The sequence below is a fragment of the Rhinatrema bivittatum genome, chromosome 1, assembly GCF_901001135.1.
Source record: "Rhinatrema bivittatum chromosome 1, aRhiBiv1.1, whole genome shotgun sequence".
Taxonomy (NCBI): domain Eukaryota; kingdom Metazoa; phylum Chordata; class Amphibia; order Gymnophiona; family Rhinatrematidae; genus Rhinatrema; species Rhinatrema bivittatum.
In genome coordinates, this window is record NC_042615.1 from 650697107 (window position 1) to 650717442 (window position 20336).

A 20336-nucleotide genomic window follows, 5' to 3' on the forward strand; every position below is an offset into this window, starting at 1 on the left:
AACAAGTCAGTCTAAAATGACAAGAGGGGGGTGGCACCTTATAGACGAACCAATTTATTGAGGCATAAGCTTTTGAGGAAAGAGTCCAAGTCCTCAGATGAAGTGTGATACAGGTGATGGGAGAGGATACAGAACAAAGAGAAGGCACTGAATTAGGCAGGCAGGGTGAGGAAACAGTCTTAAAAGCATTATTGTCCAGCCTACTGACAACTGAGGTAAATGTGAAAAGACAGAATGATCTGAGAACAGTTAAGTTCATAGATCATTCTGTCTTTTCACACTTACCTCAGTTGTCAGAAGGCTGGACTGTAATGCTTTTAAGACTCTGTTTCCACACCCTACCTGCCTAATTAAATGCCTTTCCTTTGTTCTGTATCATGCCCATTCCCCCATCCCCATAATTTTTAACCACCTCCTGTACCATACTTCATGCATCTGTTGAAGTGCACTCTGCACCCCCACCCCGACCCCCTCCACCCCTCCCCAACCGTAATAAAAGATCGGTGAGGAATAGTGGGGTCTCGGAGCACACCCTTGCTTCAGGCCTGGTCAGTGCCATGATGGAGCAAAGTCGGGGGGACTATTGAAAAATGGCATCGACCAGACCTGGAGCAAAGGGGTGCTCTGGGCCCTCCCCCACCCCCCATTATCCACCACTGATCTTTTACTATGGAGGGGGGATGGGGGTTGGGGGTGGGGGGTCAGGTGCCGCCCCCTCCCCCAGACCACCAGGTGGTTTTTGTATGGAAGGGGGGACACTGGACCCTTAAGATGATTTATCTATTTGGAAGTGGAGGGGGAAAGAAAGGGTGGGAGCTGCTGGTGATGCTTGTAAATGGGGTCTTTTGAATGTGGGACGCCTTTGAAGTCATTGGGGGTACTTTATTGAGACCAGGAGAGGGGTTAGGGTAGGGGCAGGCCATGTGGTTTAAAATAATTTTTTTTTGCTAGGCGTTGCCTCTGTCTCTATAGGCGGCAGGGGGCAGGTGGCCAGTGGTCTCTACAGACCTCTCAGAACATGATTTTAGCGGTTGGGGGGGGGGGGGGGCTGTTTCGGGCTGCTCGGCCCTTTACATTTTCCCATGGGAACATCAGGGACCCGCGCTAGTGTCCAGATGCTCCCCTGCGAAAATAACTACACATCTTTCAAACACAATAAAATAATGGGGCTGACTTTTTCTTAAGTCAGCTGCGTTCTTTTTTTTAATTTTCATTGAATTGCCTATGCATTAGGCAATTTTATACATTTTAATGCATACAAAGCAGCTAATTTTCATAAGAGGAGGAAATCTTCAGTAATATTACGCGATATTGCCTGATAGTGCTCATTATGATGATATAATGCAATAAACAGCATTTAGTGCACCTAAAATGCTGTTTATCTTGTGTTATCACCTTATTGCAACTTATTAAATCTAGGCCACAGTCTCTTAAGGTCTGTCTTCCTAAGCAGTTATATTATCTGAGTGTCCATAGCTCCCTGAGCAGGAGGAAGATAATTCTTCTAGGCCCTAAGCATTGCTTTTACTCAAATCCCATTGTATAGTTCTTATAAACAGCACTGATGAGCATTCAGTGGTAAACTAAAGCAATAAGTATCCTGGAAACAGTGGTGGTTTCCAACATAATGTTTACTGATGAATGGTGAAATTATTGAAAGTTCTTTACAGCTTTAGTTGTTTCAGTATATGATGTGGTAAGTAGATTTGTGACCTTCCTTCTTATTTGTAAATTTATTTGAATGGTTCAATTTAATTCCAATTGATAAACCCAGTTTCTCTTCTTCTCCAATCAATCAGGCAGATACAATAAAGTGCGCGTTATTGGATGCGTGTACTAGACGCATGTCCACAGGTTTAGCGCGTCCAAGGAGGCTATTAGTTATTCACCCAGGATACAGTAAAAAAATGTGCACCCGATCCACACATTTTATGCTCAAAATTAGCACCTGTATGGCAATATTAAGTCGGAGGAACCAAAAGGTTAAAAAATGAATTAAAAAAAAAAATGAACCGGTGGTTCAGATTAGGAAAACAGATGCTAAATTTTACAAGCATCCATTTCCCTAACCCGTGTCTGTGCACAGGCTAGAAAAACGGCCGCTTGTAAAATTGAGTGTCTATTTTCCAAACCCGCTGACAGTCATCTCTCCTGGGCTTCTGCTGCTTAGGAGGCACTAGGGGCACACTCTTGTCCCTAGAATCTGCTGTTTAGCGCAAACCCTCATTTAAATATTGTATCGTGTGCCCAGGAGAGGTGACTATGCGCGCATTATGAAAGCAGGTGCTCAACACTAAGCACCCGTTTTCTTGTACATTTTATTATATCGGCCTGAATGTTAGGTCGCTTTTTAAGCTCCCTCCCAACTGATAGGGGACAATTCTTTTTGTTCAATTTAGTCAAAATCCATACAGAAAAATCCCAATCCTTCCTAGCTCTCCTGAAGTTCTTCCTTATCCTTACTATCAGGCCGATACAGAAAAATGCACGGGAGAGCTGGCGAGCGCCCGCTCTCCCGGCACGCACCCAGGCCACTCTCCTGGGCGCGCGATTCAGGAGGGTGGCCTATGCAAATTAGGACCTGCAGTAAAAGGAGGCGCTAGGAACACTAGTGCGTCCCTAGTGTCTCCTTTTTGACAGGAGCGGCGGCTGTCAGCGGGTTTGACAGCCGATGCTCAATTTTGCTGGCATCGGTTCTCACACCCACTGACAGCCATAGTTCGGAAAATGGATGCCGGCATAATTGAGCGTCCGTCTTCTGACCCATGGGCCGTGGGCCGATTTTTCTTTTTTTTTTTTTAATTTTTAATTTTTTTTTTACTTTTGGGGCCTCCGACTTAATATCGCTATGATATTAAGTCGGCGGGTGTACAGAAAAGCAGTTTTTTCTGCTTTTCTGTACACTTCCCCGGCGCCGGCAGAAATTAACGCCAGCCTTTGGGCAGGCGTTAATTTCTGAAAGTAAAGTGTGCGGCTTGGCTGCACATTTTACTTTCTGTATCGCGCGGGAATAACTAATAGGGCCATCAACATGCATTTACATGTTGCGGGAGCTATTAGTTTCTGGGGGGGTTGGAAGCATGTTTTTGACGCGCTATTACCCCTTACTGTATAAGGGGTAAAGCTAGCGCATCCAAAACGCGCATCCAAATGCAGGTTAACAGTGCGCTGCACCGGAGCACACTGTACTGTATCGGCCTGTTTATGAGCACCTTTGTTACTCCTTTTCTTCTCACATCTCTTTGAGATGATTATGAACCTAAGACTATGTCCAATGGACTTCTCCTTTCACCTTCACTCCTTCTTCCAAGAATGGCTGAAAACCCGCTGAACTTCAGAACTCCTTCCAGTTCACCCGTGTTCTCTGGACAAGGAACACCATTCCCTTAATTTACATATGCTGAGCCTCCTGGTGAGGAGTCAGGTACATCAAAAAATAAATCTTTCAGAAAGGGAGGACCAAAATAAGAGATAAGGGTGGAGAAACTCCTGTCTCAAGACATAAAACATAAACAGGTTTCCAGGCGTGGTCTGCACTGTTCCAGACCCAATCCTTCAAAAGGTGAAAGCACTCTGCCTCCATTCTGAACCCAGGTCTCAAGCCAGAGACCCCAGAGGCCTTCCTCCATAAAAACAAACAAAACCAGGGAGCAGCCTTGGGCATGCTGTCCCTGGAAGGGCCAACCAAAATTTCTACACACTAAGATGGTGGCAAGAGTTTATATATTCTAAGAGCCTAATTTTAAAAAGCATTTAAATGCTAAAAATTGGGTTTACATGTGTAAATGCACATTAGCCATGTAAGTGGGCTTTTGAAAATTGCTACAATATATGCCATTGAGTTGTCTATAGGTTATACACACATAAGTGTACGTTACATGTAAAAATGGCTTTTTAAAATTGCTACGATAGTATGTTACATTTACATGTGTAACTCCTTTTAAAATGACTCCTTTCAGCACACCATGCTAGGCTCCACATGGGGGAGCTACATACCCATAATAACTATTTTCTAAAGAACAAAATCACAGAACATATAGATAGACAAGGTTTAATGGGACACAGCTAGCTTGGATTTGCTTAAGGGAAGACTTGTCTCGAAAACCTGATACATTTTTATTTATTTATTTATTTATTTAGATTTATATTCTGCTTTTTGCACTTTTTCAGCGGGGATTAATGAACATGTGGATAAAGGTGAGCCAGTAGATGTAGTGTATTTGGATTTTCAGAAGGTGTTTGACAAAGTCCCCTATGAGATGTTTCTAAGAAAATGAAAAAGTCATGGGATAGGAGGCAATGTACTTTTGTGCATTGCAAACTGGTTAAAAGACAGGAAACAGAGAGTAGGATTAAATTGTCAGTTTTCTCAGTGGAGATAGGAAAACAATGGAGTGCCTCAGGGATCTGTTCTTGGACCAGATCCCTGACCATATTTAAAAATGATCTGGGAAGGGGAACGACAACTGAGGTGATCAGATTTGCAGATGATGCAAAATTATTCAGAGTAGTTAAATCACAAATGGAGACTGGAAGTTGGGCATCCAAATGGCAGATGAAATTTAATGTGGACAAGTACAAGGTGATTCATATAGGGAAAAATAACCTATGCAGTAGTTATACGATGTTAGGATTCATTTAGGAGTTACCACCCAGGAAGAAGATCCAGGCATCATAGTGGATAATACATTGAAATTGTCGACTCAGTGTGCTGCGACAGTCATGTTAGGAATTATTAGGAAGAGAATTGTGAATAAAATGGAAAATGTCATAATGCCTCTGTATCGCTCCATGGTGAGACTGCACCTTGAATACAGTGTGAAATTCTGGTCACCGCATCTCAGAAAAGATATAGTTGCACTGGAGAAGGTACAGAGAGGGGCAACCAAAATGATAAAGGAAATGGAAAGGTTTCACTATGATGAAAGGCTAAAGAGGTTAGGGCTGTTCAGCTTGGAGAAGAGACAGCTGAGAGGGGATATTATGGAGGTCTACAAAATCATGAGAGGACTAGAACAGTAAATGTGAATCAGTTGTTTCCAGATAAAAGGAGGACTAGGGGGGTATTCTATGAAGTTAACAAGTAACATTTAAAACAAATCAGAGAAAATTCTTTTTAATTCAATACATAATTAAGCTCTGGAATTTGTTAGCTTAGCTGGGTTTCAAAAAGGTTTGGACAAGTTCCTGGAGAAGAAATCCATAAATTGTTATTAGTCAAATTGACTTGAAGCTAGATTTTAAAAGGCGCGCGGTTCCAAGCACACGCACATGGATGTGCCGATTTTATAACATGCGCACGTCGCCGCGCACATGTTATAAAATACGATACCCGCTCTTACTACTTTCCCTGGGTCCTTCCTTCCAGCTGTAGCCCTGGGGGACAGTTTTTTTTTCCACCACTCCCTTTCAGGAGGTGGATTTCAGCAGGGAGGCAGACAGTACGTTGTTTTTATTCAGCTCCAGGGCCACAGGGCTTAACTTCAAGGCCCCCTTGTCAGTGATAGTGGCAGCTGGATTCCCCTCGCCATGCGTCATTTTTCTCACACTTCACCTTCCACTCCTCCGAAAAGTCTTTGAGGCTGGTGCCTCTTGCCTGGTGGTGCCAGTCACCGTGTCCCCAGCCTGGGGCTTCTTTCAGGCACGAGTGGGATCAGGAATGTGATATGGCCATGGTGGGTGGGAGAGGGATTGCAGGGCAGCCAGAGAGAAAGGAGGGAGAGTCAACACTAACTGGAGGGAGACTTTTCTACAGCACACCCAAAGGGAAGAGAGAGAGATGGGGGGAAAGAAGACTTCACTTCAATGTGCTGGGGGAGAGGCGAGGAGAAAGGAATGCAATCTCGTTCCTGCTTGCTGGGTTTAGGGAGACCTCCATCCCTGGCCGTGTCTGTGCAGGACCAGTGGAATTAGCCAGGCCATCCTACACTCAGCGTCCCCAGGATCTGGCCCACCCCCCTCTCTGTGTCCCAGTAACCCTGCTGGAGCCTCATTCATGGGGCTGCTGCCTGAATCTGATTCTTTCCTGCTGCCCTTGAAATTTGGATCTGAGGCGACTGCCTCAATTTACCTAATGATGCAGCTGCCCCTGCTCAAGTCCATAGATGGAAACTCTGTGGATCTGAGTAAGAATTTCAGGGTTTATAATCTGAACTCCAAAAAACAACCTTAAAAAATACTTTATATGTAACCCTTTTTCAGGGAATAATGCTTATTTCAAAGGACCATAAAAGAATTTCTTTCTGTGGGCTAGCTCTTCTGTTTCTCCCCCAACTCTTCTTTCTCCTGGGGAGGGGGATTCTTTCTGTGGGGGTGAAAGATAACCTTTGTGGTCCAGACCAGGGAAACCTTGTGTGTGTGTGTGTGTGTGTTACTCTTGCTCTTTGGGACAGGTACCTGGGTGATACTGATTGGCGGAAAATCAATAAAGTAAATAAATGTAATGTCCAAATATATCCAGATTCCTTGTCTTTGATGTAGTACAAGTTTAAATGATGTATCCCTCTGTGGAAGTGTCTCTTTTTACTGAAACTTGGAACTGGTAATCCATCCATGATGTGGAATGAATGTCTGTCCCAAGGGGCTGGGGTATCGCTGGGATATCCTAACCAGGGCGCATGTCTCCTTTTCCCAAACAGTACCTGACTCCAGAGGGGCACTCCTGATCTTCACCCACCTATGCCCCATGTCCCAGGGTAGAAACTCCAGTTGGGGGTCTCCTGATGGTCTTCTTCTCCAACTTCCTCTTTGAAAAAATAGCTCTCTCACTGGGCAAAGAAGGGGAGCCAGCAAAAACAGCTTCCTTCCCACAAAATAGAAAAAATACCTAGAAAGGGTTCCTCTGGTTGGGCACTGCAACCTCCTCTGGATGGGTGGAAGGGGTGTACAGGTCCTTCCTGCGCTTCTGGAGAGGGGGTTAGAGCCTCCTAGAAGGTGCAGGTATAACCAGCCAAAATCTTCACTTTTAGTTGAGAAAAACTTACAAAAATCACTCTGTTTCCCTCACTTTCCCTGCAGCCTATCACCAAAAACTGACAGGGCAGTGTCTCTCCCTTCTTTTTGCTAAGCTGAGGTACTAACTCTGGACTTAAAAATGCTGCAACTGATTAAAATATGGACTGAAGTTTATATTTGCTCTTCTCACAGAGCTTACAAAAAGAAAAATCATAGCATACAATAAAGTTACAGGATTACACAAGCACAGTAAGATAAACCAGGGGTGCTGAAACGGGTCCCATGGACCCCCTCCCCCATCTCAATTAAATCTGCTTTATAATACAATCATATTTCTCCTATTACAAATCAGACAGAAAAAAATGCCATCCCAATTTCCCTCCTTCCTTATCCCAAAACCCTTTGAGCGGGGGCATGATCAAACCCGTTCCTCCCTATCTCAACTACTCTCTCTTACAAAATGGGTTGAGGAAAACACTGCCACCACCCCACCGTGTTGAAATGATTCACTAAGATCATCTAGTGCTATTCTATACCACTAAAAACGTGGGGAAATGATGGGGAAACAATAGATGGGACGAGCCACAATGATTGTCCAGGGGACTGCAGTCACCTAAAACGGTTATTGCCAGGGATCAGCATCTACAGACCACTGTGTGTCCGCAGGTTTTGTTCAAGGCTCAAGCAGCAAGCTTGGGCCTGTGGGAATACCTGCTCTTACCACTAGGAGAGAGGTGTGTGTGAGTTGTATAAGCTAGGGGATGCTTTTCCTCAGGCCTGCACACACTTCGCTCTCTCTCTGCTGACAGAATCTTTTCTTTCTTTCAGGTGGGAGGAGCGCATAAAGGGCCTGGCCAACCCTTTTCCTGGGTCCAGAGATCCCTTTCTGCTTTGGTGGGGGAGGTAAGGACTCCACCAGGGCCTTTTCCTTTCTGGAAGGAGCCATGAGTACAGTCCTGGAGTAACACGTTCCCTCTTCCACCAGGAGAAAAGAGGACTCTGGTTGGGGTGAAGAGATTCCTTGGATAGAAAGAATTGGAAAATGGATCTTGATTATGATTTCAGGTTCACATTTCCTGAAATCATATGGAACCTGATTAAATTAATTGGATTTCTCTCAGTTTAGAGTAGTTCACTGTTAGGGACCTTTGTTGTCAGGGGTTTTTTTTTTTTTTTTAATTTTACCAAGGAATTTTTTAGTGTTTGTTACAACAAGAACAAATATCACATCAGTTTCCCCTTGGCCCTTTCAGGCAGATGCAGTGAATCTCCCTTCTGGATGTTGCTCTGAGGAATTTCTAGCTTCTCCTGGCCTCTTTCCCTGACAATTGTCTCTTCCTCCTCCTCCATGCTCCTCTAGCCTGTACTCCCTGACATTATGACTTCTTTGGGATTACAGCAGATGGCAGCACAGCCTACACATAAAGCAAGTCAAACTTTCAATGTGCTCTTTAGGACTAGTGTTAAAGGATTTCAGATACCGACAGAGATTCCTGTTTGATCAGATTTAGATTTTGGATCAAGGGTTTGATTGACTATGATAATAAAATATTTAAAAGATCGGGCCTAAGAAATCCCTAAGTTCAGTTAATAAGTCTTAACATTCAATGTTGTTGTTTTGACCCCTCCCAGCACATACTGAACTGAAGATTTCAAGGTCCTTTTCCAGGGTGGGAACTCCTAACATGGAACCCACCATTGCACATACATAGTTGGGATTGTTTTTCCTTATGTGCTTTACTTTGCACTTGTCCACATTAAATTGTATTTGCCACTTAAGATGCTTAGCTCCCCAATCTTGCAATCTCTTCCAGCAATTCGCTACAGTCAGCTCATGTTCTAATAATGTATTTATGATATTTATTTGATTTGCATTCCTCTTTTCAGGTTCTTCAAAGCAGATTTCATTCAGGTACTGCAGGTATTTCCCTAGCCCAAGAGGGCTCACAGTCTAAGGGCCTGATTTACTAAGGTTTTTCTGTGACTATAGAAAAATGCTTAGTAAATGAAGCCTCGAAATGTTTGCACCTGAGACAATGGAGGGTAAAGTGACTTGCACAAGGAGCAGCAGTGGGATTTTTGAATCCTGGATTCCCTGCTTTGTAGCCTGGTTCATATTTTAAGTACTTTGAATAATTTTGTGTCATTTGAAAATTTTATCAACTCACTCACTGCTGCTTTTTTTTTTTAGATCATTTATAAATATGTGAAACAAAACACAGGTCCCAGTATTGATCCCTGGTACATTCCACTATTCTCTCTATTCATTTATTAATTGGGGAAAACTTGTCATTTAGACCTTCTCTCTGTAGCCTATCTTTTGACCTGTTAACAATGCACCACAGGACATTGCCTCCTGTCCCATGACTTTGTAATTTCCTGAGGAGTCTCCAAGTGGACTTTATCAAGTGCCTTCTGAAAATCCAGGTACACTATATCAACTGGCTCACCCTTATCCATTTGTTTATTCACACCTTCAGAAAATTGTAATAGATTGGTAATACAAGGCTAAATCGATACTGGCTTTTCCCCTATTACGTCATCTCTATCCATTTGTCCAATAATTCTGTTCTTGCAAATAGTTTCCACTATTTTGCCCAGCCCCATCAGACTCACCGTTCTATAGTTTCCTGGATCACCTCTGAAGCCCATTTTAAAAATTAACATTATATTGGCCACCTTCGACTCTTCAAGCACGCTAAGCTGATTTTAGTAATAGGTTACAGTTTGCTAGTAACACGTCTGCAGTTTCATATTTGAGTTCTTTTAGAACTCTAGGATGAATGGCATCTGGTCCTGATGATTTGTTAATCTCTTATTTATTTGAATTTGCTATTCTCCGTTCCTCAAGGGCCCAAGGTGAAATTTACATGTAGAGCCTGATATTAAAAAAAAACTTGGACAGATAGATCGGACATATCCGACTAAGCGGGGCTATTGAATATGCAGCTATAGTCAGCAGGCACCACTTAGCCAGATAAGTGATTTATGTGGCCACGTTTTTAGCTGAATAACTCAGGGGTGGGGGATGAGCAGATCGGGGAGGAGTCAAGTCCGGATAACTCTGATATCCAGAGTTAGCCAGATAAGCTGGCCTGTTAACTCTGGTCGGGTCACAGGGCTGTTCTTAAAGTTAACTGGATAAACTTAACTTTAAAGTGGCCGGGTATATTCGGCGGCACTGCTGCACTGCTGAATATTCCAGCTAAGTTAGCCGAATAAACTTAACTTTAAGGTAGCCAGGTATATTTGGTGGCACTGCTGCACTGCTGAATATTCCAGCTAAGTTAGCCAGATAAGTATATCTGGCTAACTTGCTGAGCCGCAAAGTGGCTGAATGTGGACCCCTAACATGCATAACCCTGAACTGAGGCAATTCTTTAAGATTCACAGGATCGGTCACAAAAGATCTCAGAGTTGAGTCACACACACAATCACAATCCACTCTTTTCAAGCCCCATCCAGTGGATTCTTTGTCGGTGGAGCGGGGAGGACGAGGGCTGGGGGGAAGGGAGAATATCCTCTGGTTGAATCCTTTTTCTTTATTTCCACTTCTCTGTTTTTCTTTTGTACCAGTTAAGTACTCCTGGTGTATACCTAGGGACCTTCGTTTTCAGTTTTCATTATATTTTTCTCAGGAAGTTCTCTATGTTTATTACAACAAAAACAGGAGAAAACAGTTGAAAAAATGACTCCCTATTTTTCCAGGTAAATATCATTTTTGTTCTTGTTGAACTAAACACTGAGAAATTCCTGGGGAAAAAAAATTAAAAACTGAAAAAAAGGTCCCTATTTATATTGATGGAAATATGCTGTCAGTAAATGTCTTGTGGGTGCCACTTCTCTCCCCTGCTTTCTCTGGGTACTGGATGAGTATCCTCACCTTCTCCAAGAAGACACTTCTGCCACCTGCTCTGACCTTTGGACCACTCACCTAGGTGCGGACATTCTTTTAAGCCCTGCCAGCCTCACCAAAAAGGCTCAACCTGCGGGGGAAAAGGCTGGTACAGGTGAAGCCTCTTTCGCAGTCCCAGCCAGTAGTATGTCTGCTGCTGCTGGCGCGGGCAGTTCCATGCCTCATGTGTGGGCAGCATCAAGATTGGAGAAGAGTGGTGTGGTCCCACTTTAAAAGAGTGGCAGCAGAGAGGAGGCTGAAAACTACAGGCTGGATAGCCTCACTTTAATGGTGGTAAAATTCATGAAGACTCTGCTGAAAGAAAGGATTTTGAATTATCTACTATCCAGTACCATGCTGGATCCAAAGGCAGCAATGATTCATTAGGGGAAAGTCCTGCTGGACAAATCTGATATATTTTTTGATTGGGTGACGGGAGAACTGGATTGAGGAAGAGCACTCAATGTGATTTATTTGGATTTCAGCAAAGCTTTTGATATGGTCCCACATCCAGACTGTTCCATGTGACAGGCTTGTGAAAAAAATGAGAAGCTTGGGAGAAGGTGGCAAGGTGGTGGAATAGATTACAAACTGGTTGACTGACAGGAGACAATGGGCAGGGGCGGACTGGCCTATCAGGACTTCGGGCGTGCCCCGGTGGGCTCGTCATATTGCTCACACGATGAAAGGCGGCAGCATGACTGCTGCATTGGTTGCTTGCTGTGTTCCCACGCTCCGGTGAACAAAAAGGCTAAAGAAGCTGCTAGCAGCCAAAGAAGGAGGAGAGAATAAGGCCACTGCCCAAACCAGGTGGGCAGACACATCCAGACTGTTCCATGTGATAGCCGGAAGGTAAAAGGATTATGAAAAGGGAGTCAGCAGGTCTGATGCCCCACTCCAGCCTTTCCGTCTTGGATTCCTCTCAGGCCTGGACAGGCTTCTTCTCCCTGTCCTCAGGTCGTTCCCATTAAAGAGTGGTTTGGTTTATGTCTTCTCCCGCTTGCTTTACTTGTCCATCTCCATGCAAGCGTACGTACCTGAGCACAGTGTGCTTTTTACGGCAAAACCTTGACACATCCTGAAAGCCTATTATAATCAAAAATGCCTTTTTTTCCATCGCACCAGTCATTCTGGATCAGAGCTCTGTGAATCATTCGTATCCTTCTGTGTACCAAAATCAGATCTCATAGCCTTCTTTTTTTCTATCTCAATTTCTCCAAGCCATCGGATTCCGGCGTCTCAGTAAATGGCAATGCGTTCGGCCCTCATCCCCTCGTGTCCTTGCCGTTAGCCTTTGCTCCATCCCGCTCTCCTTGCCGGGTGACACCGGGCAAGTGCATTGCTTTCTGCCATCCGCTTTCTTCTGATTTTTCTCTTCACTTAAAACATAGTAACAGGATTATTGGCAGGAAAGGACCAAATGCTGAATCCAGTCTGCCCAGCAAGCTTCTTGAGGTAGTAACCTCCTCTCTGTGCATTTAACTCCCATGTTTCTCTTAAGGGCAGTAACTGCCTCTCCGTGCTGTTATCCCCAAGCCTTATGATTACCCCCAAAAGTTGCAGCTGGCGACCTTTTCTACTGGGTGAGGGGCTTTCTTGGAAATCCGGCCAGTGCTGCTTGATGTGCTTTGCTTATGGGCTTGGTCTTAGAAGCAGTGTCGCAGTTGCATTAGAAGCACCAAGGCTTATTGGCTAAGAGTAGTAATCTCCATGCCTTCTGCTAAAGGTAGTAACTGCCTCACCAGGAAGTTACTCCCATGTAAGCTTTCTTCCTTTCCTTTAGGACTTGGCCGTAGCAGCAGTCCTTAGATTTTTCCCTCACGCCTGCGTATCAGTATCCCTGACTGCAGAAGTCAGGACCCTCGGTTGTTGTCCGAATCCAATTCCTCTTTCCCGCACTGCCGCCCTCCCCTTGAATTCTTCTTTTCCCTATTGGTCTTCCTCTGTTCACTTCTACAGCTAATGAACTGTGTGTGGGCAGTCTTTAGGGCTTAGCCAATATCTTCTTCCTGCATGACCAATGGCTTGCCTGCCCGATCGCCCGTCCTGCCTCCACTTGCTCTCCCGATCAATTGTACCTATCTTCCTCCTTCTCTGCCCCTTTGCATTTTAGGAATGCTGTCCTTTATCTCTTCCTTTCTTAGTGAAGCATGGAGCTGTCTTCCGTCTCTTGCAGTTGCTAAAAGAAAAAAACCTTACACAAGCATTCCTCTGCTCCTTTCAGTTTCGCTCCATGGTCCCTCTGAATCCCTTACATCCCTTTCTCCTGACAAGGCTTCCTTTGAAGAATGCCTTATTAATGTCCTAAAAGAAAAGCTCCACTAGTACAGAGTTTGCCACTCCTTTCAGCCAGAACAGCTTTCTAGTCCCTGCCCCCCAGGTTTCCCTGTGTGAACAAACCAAAGGGCTCATCTGGGAGTTGAACCCAGGACCTCTCGCACCCAAAGCGAGAATCATACCCTTAGACCAATGAGCCACTGAATACAGCTTGGTAGCCAATGCTCCAGCAAGCAGCTACATTTAGCTTCAGGATTCACTAACAGATATTCCAAATTAGAGCGCGGAGCTTTATGATGCATTCTTGCCTGCCATTTTTCCAACAAACAGGTGCTTTTAGCTTTAGGGTTGACTGCCACTGATATTTCGAATTAGAACCCCAAACTTTATTATGGGAAACTGTATCCTTCTGATTTAAAAATTCATGGAGGACTTAAAATTGAGACTCCATTAGCAGAGGATGGTTTTGATTCATCGACCTCTGGGTTATGGGCCCAGCACGCTCCCGCAGCACCACTCTGCTTTGCACCAAGGGCTCCGCCATTCTCTTTTAAATGCAGCAGTTCGCTTCTATGACGCTCAAGGCCATTAAAGAGTGGTTTGGTTTATGTCTTCTCCCGCTTGCATTACTTGTCCATCTCCATGCAAGCGTACGTACCTGACCACAGTGTGCTTTTTACTGCAAAACCTTGACACATCCTGAAAGCCTATTATAATCAAAAATGCCTTTTTTTCCATCGCACCAATCATTCTGGATCAGAGCTCTGTGAATCATTCGTATCCTTCTGTATTCTTCCGTGGGAGGACAGACATGAAATAAGTGTGCAGGGGGGGGGGGGGGGGGTGAATTGCTGGTACAGCGGTTAGTACCCTTAGAAGAATATATGGAGATTACTACCCTTAACCAATATACTTTGAGGCTTTAATGAACTGCAACATTGCTCCCTGCTTAGATGGAAGTGGGAAAAGAGGAATTGGTTTCAGATGACAACAGAGGGCTCCAACTTCCAGAACCTCCAGGGTAGCATTCTCTGTTCCATGCGCAGGTCCCCAGAGGCAGGCAGAGCTCCAGAGTATCAATGCGGGGATGAGACAATGGTGCAAGGAAGAAGAATTCAGTTTTGTAAGAAACTGAGGAACCTTTTAGGGAAAGGGGAGTCTTTTCCGAAGGGATGGGCTCCACATTAAGCAGGGTGGATTCAGGCTGCTAGTGCTAACCTTTAAAAAGGAGATAGAGCAGCTTTTAAACTAAATCAAAGGGGAAAGCTGAAAGTCACTAGGCAGTGCATGGTTCGAAGGGAGGTAACTTCAAAGGATACTAATGAAGCATTAGAGTTAGGGCATCCCGACAAAAAAGTTCTAATAATAAGAAAAGTAGTCCAAGTACCATAATTAAAGACTCACCTGAGCTAAAAGATTCTAATTTATCCCTGTTAACTGAAAAGTAGAATGTTAATACAAGCAAAAACCACACTTTGAAATGTTTGTATGCTAAGGCCAGAAGTCTAAGAAGTAAGATGGGAGAGTTAGAGTGTATAGCAGTGAATGATGACATGGACTTAATTGGCATCTCAGAGACATAATGAAAAGAGGATAACAAATGGGATAGTGCTATAAAGGGTACAAATTATATTGCAATGATAGAGAGAAGGAACTTGGTGGTGGGGTGGTGCTTTATGTCGGGGATGGCATAGAGTCCAAGAGGATAAAGATCCTGCAAGAGACTAAATACACAATTGAATCTTTATGAGTAGAAATCTCTTGTGTGTTGGGGAAGAGTATAAAGATAGGAGTATACTACTGTCTAGGGATGTGAATCTGGTGCCCGATCGTTTGCGCTTTCGGGTTCGTCTGGCCGCGGGAAAATCTTGTTTTCCCGCAGATCGGCATATTTTTTTTAGTGAAAAGTCGTGTTTCGGCTTAGTGCGCGCTAACGGGAATTAGCACGCACTGACAAAAAATAACAAAAAGTAACAAAAAAAAAAAAACAACCCCCGAAAAACAATTTTCATGAAAATTCAGGGGGGGGGGGGGGCGAAATGTTCGTTTCACTTTTTAACTGATATATAACGAATTAAGAAATATCATATGATATTTCAATTCACTATAAAAACGATTCACATCCCTACTGTACTGTCCACCTGGCCAAAATGATTTATTTATTTATTTATTTATTTATTTATTTAACACTTTTCTATACCGATCTTCATGGTTGAGGACCATATCAGATCGGTTTACATCGAAAGGGGGAACTAACAAAAACCGTTAAAAAAAAAATGATGACATGGACAGTAAAAATCTAAGAGAAACTAGGGAAGCTAACCAAGCTGGTGGAGCAGTAATAATGGGAAATTTCAATTACCCCAGTATTGACGGGGTAAATGAAACATCAGGACATGCTAGAGGGGTAAAGTTCCTGGATGGAATAAATGACATTTTTAAGGAAGCAATTGGTTCAGGAACCAAGGAGAGAGGGAGAAATTTTAGATCTAATTCTCAGTGGAGCGCAGAATTTGGTGAGAGAGGTAAGGATGGTGGGGCTGCTTAGCAATAGTGATCATAATATGATCAGATTTGAATGGCTCTAGCACTAAACTTTCAAAAGGGAAACTTTGATCAAAGGAGAAAAATAGTTAGAAAAAAACTGAAAGGAGCAGCTACAAAGGTTAAGAGTGTGAAACAGGCATGGACATTGTGAAAAATACCATCTTAGAAGCACAGTCCAGATGTATTCCACGCATTAAGAAAGGTGGAAGGAAGTTCAAAAGATTGCCAGCATGGCTAAAAAGTGAGGTGAAAGAGGCTATTTTAGTCAAAAGAGCTTCATTCAAAAATTGGAAGAAGGATCTATCAGAAGAAAATGGGATAAAGGATAAGCATTGGCAAGTTAAATGTAAGAGTTTGATAAAGAAACAATGGGGGCAGATTTTCAAAGGGGTACGCACGTAAGATACCCCCCGAAAACCTGCCCCAAGTTCCCCCTGCACGCACCGAGCCTATGTTGAATAGGCTCGGCGGCGCACGCAAGCCCCGGGACACGCGTAAGTCCCGGGCTTTCCTGGGGTGGCGTGTCGTGGGGCGCGTCACGGCAGCGCGTCATTCGGGGGCGGGGCCGTGGACGTGGTTCCAGCCCGGGGGCATTTCGTGGGCATGGCCGAGGCCTCCGAAACAGCTCCCGGGCCGGGGAATCACACAGCCAAAGGTGGGGGGGGGGGGGTTACATAGGGCTGGGGGGGGTGGCTTAGGTAGGGGAAGGGAGGGGAAGGTACGGGGGGAAGGTGCGGGGGGGGGAGGGTGGAAGGAAAGTTCCCTCCGAGGCTGCTCCGATTTCGGAGCGGCCATGGAGGGAATGGAGGCAGGCTGTGCGGCTCGGCACGCGCAGGCTGCCGATTTTGGGCAGCCTTGTGCGCGCCAACCCCGGATTTTAAAGGATATGTACGGCTACGCACCTATCTATTAAAATCCGGCATACTCTTGTTTGCGCCTGGTGCGCGAATAAAAGGACACGCGGGCATACTTTTATAAAATCTACCCCAACATGTTTTAACAGTGTTTTGGATATGTATAGAGAAGGAGAGAGAGAGAATTCGAAAAGGACTCCAAGGTTACGAGCTGATGGGACAGAGACAACAACATGTTATCCACAAAAACAGAGAAAGGAGGAAGAGTGGAGGTGGGCTTGGTGGGAAAGATAAGGAGCTCCATCTTGGTCATGCTGAGTTTAAGGTGGTGGCGGGACATCCAGGCAGCAATGTCAGACTGGCAGGTCAAGATCTAGGATTGGATTTCTGGTGACATTTCTGGTGTACATAGGTAGATTTGGGAAACAAAACATGTGCATGGGGGTAATTTGCTGGTGTGGCGGTTACCACCCTTAACCAATAAGTCTTCATACTTTTGATGTAACTCCAACATTGCTCTCTGCTTCAATGGCAGGGGAAAAGAGGTATTGGGTTCAGATATCAACCAAAGAGGGCCCCAACGTTTATGGTCTGGGGAACTGATAAGCATGGTGTGACCTGAACAGAGTAGCATTTACTAACATTAACAGAAGGCATGGTATTACTACTCTTAGGGGCGGATTTTAAAAGGCGCGCGAATAGCCTACTTTTGTTTGCGCTCCAGGCGCAAACAAATACGCTGGATTTTAGTAGATACGCGAGGAGCCGCGCGTATCGCTAAAAACCTGGATCGGCGCGCGCAAGGCTATCGATTTTGTATAGCCGGCGCGCGCCGAGCCACGCAGCCTACCCCCGTTCCCTCCAAAGCCGCTCCGAAATCGGAGCGGCCTTGGAGGGAATCCTCTAACGCCCTCCCCTCACCTTCCCCTCCCTTCCTCTACCTAACCCACCCGCCCGGCCCTCTCTACACCCCCCCCCCTTACCTTTCTCCGGGGATTTACGCCTCCCGGAGGGAGAAGTAAATCCCCGCGCGCGAGCGGGCCTCCTGCGCGCCGGGCCGCGACCTGGGGGCGGGTACGGAGGGCGTGGCCACGCCCCCGGACTGCCCCGGGCCGTAGCCACGCCCCCGTACCCGCCTCCAAAACGCTGCCGACACGCCCCCGAAACGCCGCGATGACTGGGCCCGCCCCCGACACGCCCCCCACGGAGAACCCCGGGACTTACGCGAGTCCCGGGGCTCTGCGCGCGCCGGGAGGCCTATGTAAAATAGGCTTCCCGGCGCGCAGGGCCCTGCTCGCGTAAATCCGCCCGGTTTTGGGCGGATTTACGCGAGCAGGGCTCTGAAAATCCGCCCCTTAACAAATAAGCCTTGATGCTTTTGATGCAACTGCAACACCACTCTCTGCTTCAATGGAGGGAGGTGGGGTGGAAGGAAGAGGAATTTGGATTCAGAGACAGCGAACACGAGCCATGACGTTTTTACAATCTGGGGTACTGATGCGCAGACATTAAGGAAAAAACACAGGACTGCTTCTACGGCCAAGTTCATAAGCAAGGCACGTCAAGCATTACTGATGATACATGGGGGAAACCTGCATGGCGCAACAGATACTACCATGGGAAATTTACTGGGCAGACTGGATGGACCATTGGCCCTTTTTTGCCATCATTTCTATGTTTCTATGATCTAAACAAAACACTTAAGCGATTCAAAAGTATGTCCATATTAGATGCAATGAGTTACCAAAGGTGCATCCAATATTTTGGATTTTAAGCAACTACGATGTTCAAGATGAGTTTTTAGAGTCTGCTTGCTTTTAACCTTTAGGTGCTAGGTTCCACATATGTGCATTAAGTCTGGGATAACTAGTTGATGATTATTTTTGTCCGTTTGAGGTTTTTTGTTTTATTGGTTTTATGTTTTAATTATGTATATATTATTGTTCCCCACTGAGATTTATGGTTTTTTGTTTTATTGGTTTTATGTTTTAATTATGTATATATTATTGTTCCCCACTGAGATTTATGGATCAGTGAGGTACAAATGTTATAAATAAATAAATACTTATATAAATCATTGTACAAGGGCATAGAATCTTGTATACCACAAACACTAAGGAATATGTGGTGAAGTAATGTAAGCTGTATTCCTGTCAAGTAGTAAGATGTACAAACAACTTCAATTGAAACATGACAGAACAAACAACACAGTGTCTACATTTGAAATGAGCAAAAAGTCTGTGTAGATCTCTTACCTGTCTCAGACAAGAAGGAAAGTGACAGGTGTTCCCGCAGGTTTTTGTGAAGGGATTATATCATTCTGACTTGGACATCCTGAAAACAGGGAAGCACAGAAACAACTCCCTAATACAAGCCATATTCACTGAATGATGTTTTTAAAAAATGGTGAGTATCTGGTCACATAAGTCAAAACATCAGGTGTTGTGTTCCTTGTCTATAAAGTTAATAATAAAATTCTGTTACTTTATAAACCTCTTTTATATGTTTATCTGACGCAAGCAAAAGAGTAACCCCTAGTTAACAATTTCTCACTTAATGAGCATGATTGTATTCATCTATGTACAATTGCTTCTAGATCTTAAAACTTTGATAAAGGTTAACATGTATTCCTTTCAGAGGATTTATGATACACAGTAGTTTTGAGATAGCCATCATATATCTTCATTTATTTTTATTTATTTATTTTATTTTAGTTACTGTTCCATGTAAAGGCTCTGCCTACTATTTTTGAGTTAAATGTACACCGATACGATGTGCAAACGGCTGTCAGTATATAAAAACCGTTAAATAAATAAATAAATAAATAAATAAATAGGTATCCAAAATCAACAATATAACAAAAAATATCTTAATTTTATTAAAAATTCAAAAGAACAGACAATAAACATTATAAAACATATTTAGAGACCTAACATGGCCATGTTTCAGCTCTTTGCCTGCTTCAGAGGTATAGACATTTAACAATTATATGTGCCATTTTCTACCCTATGAAAATTTCCCTACCTCTTACAAGCATGCAGGATGTGGCTTCAACTGGTCTTAGGACCCTTAGTATGTCTGGGATCTCAACAGACTCTGCCTTTGGGTGATGTCAGAGATAGTATATTGGAGAGGCGCACCTCTCCACACCGGGAAGGGTAAAATAGTGACATAAAGGCCCCTGCTCTCACATGAGTAGGAGGTTTGGATTTGGAAGTGTTGTTGAGAGATGTAAGGAGTAGGATTCTAAGCCATGGAGTTAGTATTTAGAGCCCTTTCCCATTATGGCCTGTCTCCCACTAAGAAAGTCCCAAGAGGTGTGAGTTGAAGGAGAAGACTTCCACGGTGGAGTGCTTGGGAACCAATCTAATGGATGTAATATAGTTCACATTCCTCTAATATGCCTTTTTAATTTCTCTTCCAGGTAGGCAACTCCAGCACACTTCAGAGAGAGCTTCTGCAAACACTGACTAAACAATACAACCATGCCGCAGGAAAAAAGAGTTGTTTAGTCAGTGTTTGCAGAAGTTATCTCTGAAGTGAGCCACTGTTGACTACCTGGAAGAGAAATTAAGAAAGTCATATTAGAGGAATGTAAGCAATATTACATCCATTGGGTTATTTTTATTCCATATGTTTGATCTAATCGGGGGCTCTCTGCCCCCTCCCCGTAGTAGAAGCTGTTTTTGAAAGAGCTGATACTCTTTATAGGGGACCTTGGTATTGACTGCTCCTCCTCTTCCATACCATTAAGGCACTATCGGAAGGACTGTTGTTCACAGATTGTTAAATGTCTGTACCACTGAAGC

At 44.2% G+C, this 20336-nt stretch overlaps 1 long non-coding RNA gene and 1 other non-coding gene across 3 annotated transcripts in view; both read right to left on the reverse strand.

Annotated features, from left to right (window-relative positions):
• The window catches only part of LOC115073985, a 146482-nt gene extending 127546 nt beyond the window's left edge, over positions 1–18936 (reverse strand). Inside the window, exon 1 of one of the 2 annotated variants that reach the window (XR_003852167.1) lies at positions 18783–18935. This is a non-coding gene — a long non-coding RNA (uncharacterized LOC115073985). Of the gene's footprint in view, positions 1–18782 lie in introns of both variants that reach the window. The other variant, XR_003852168.1, reaches the window with a different exon arrangement.
• On the reverse strand, positions 13254–13325 carry TRNAP-UGG. The gene has a single exon. It is a non-coding gene; the product is annotated as a tRNA-Pro (tRNA).
• Positions 18937–20336: the final 1400 nt, after the last annotated feature.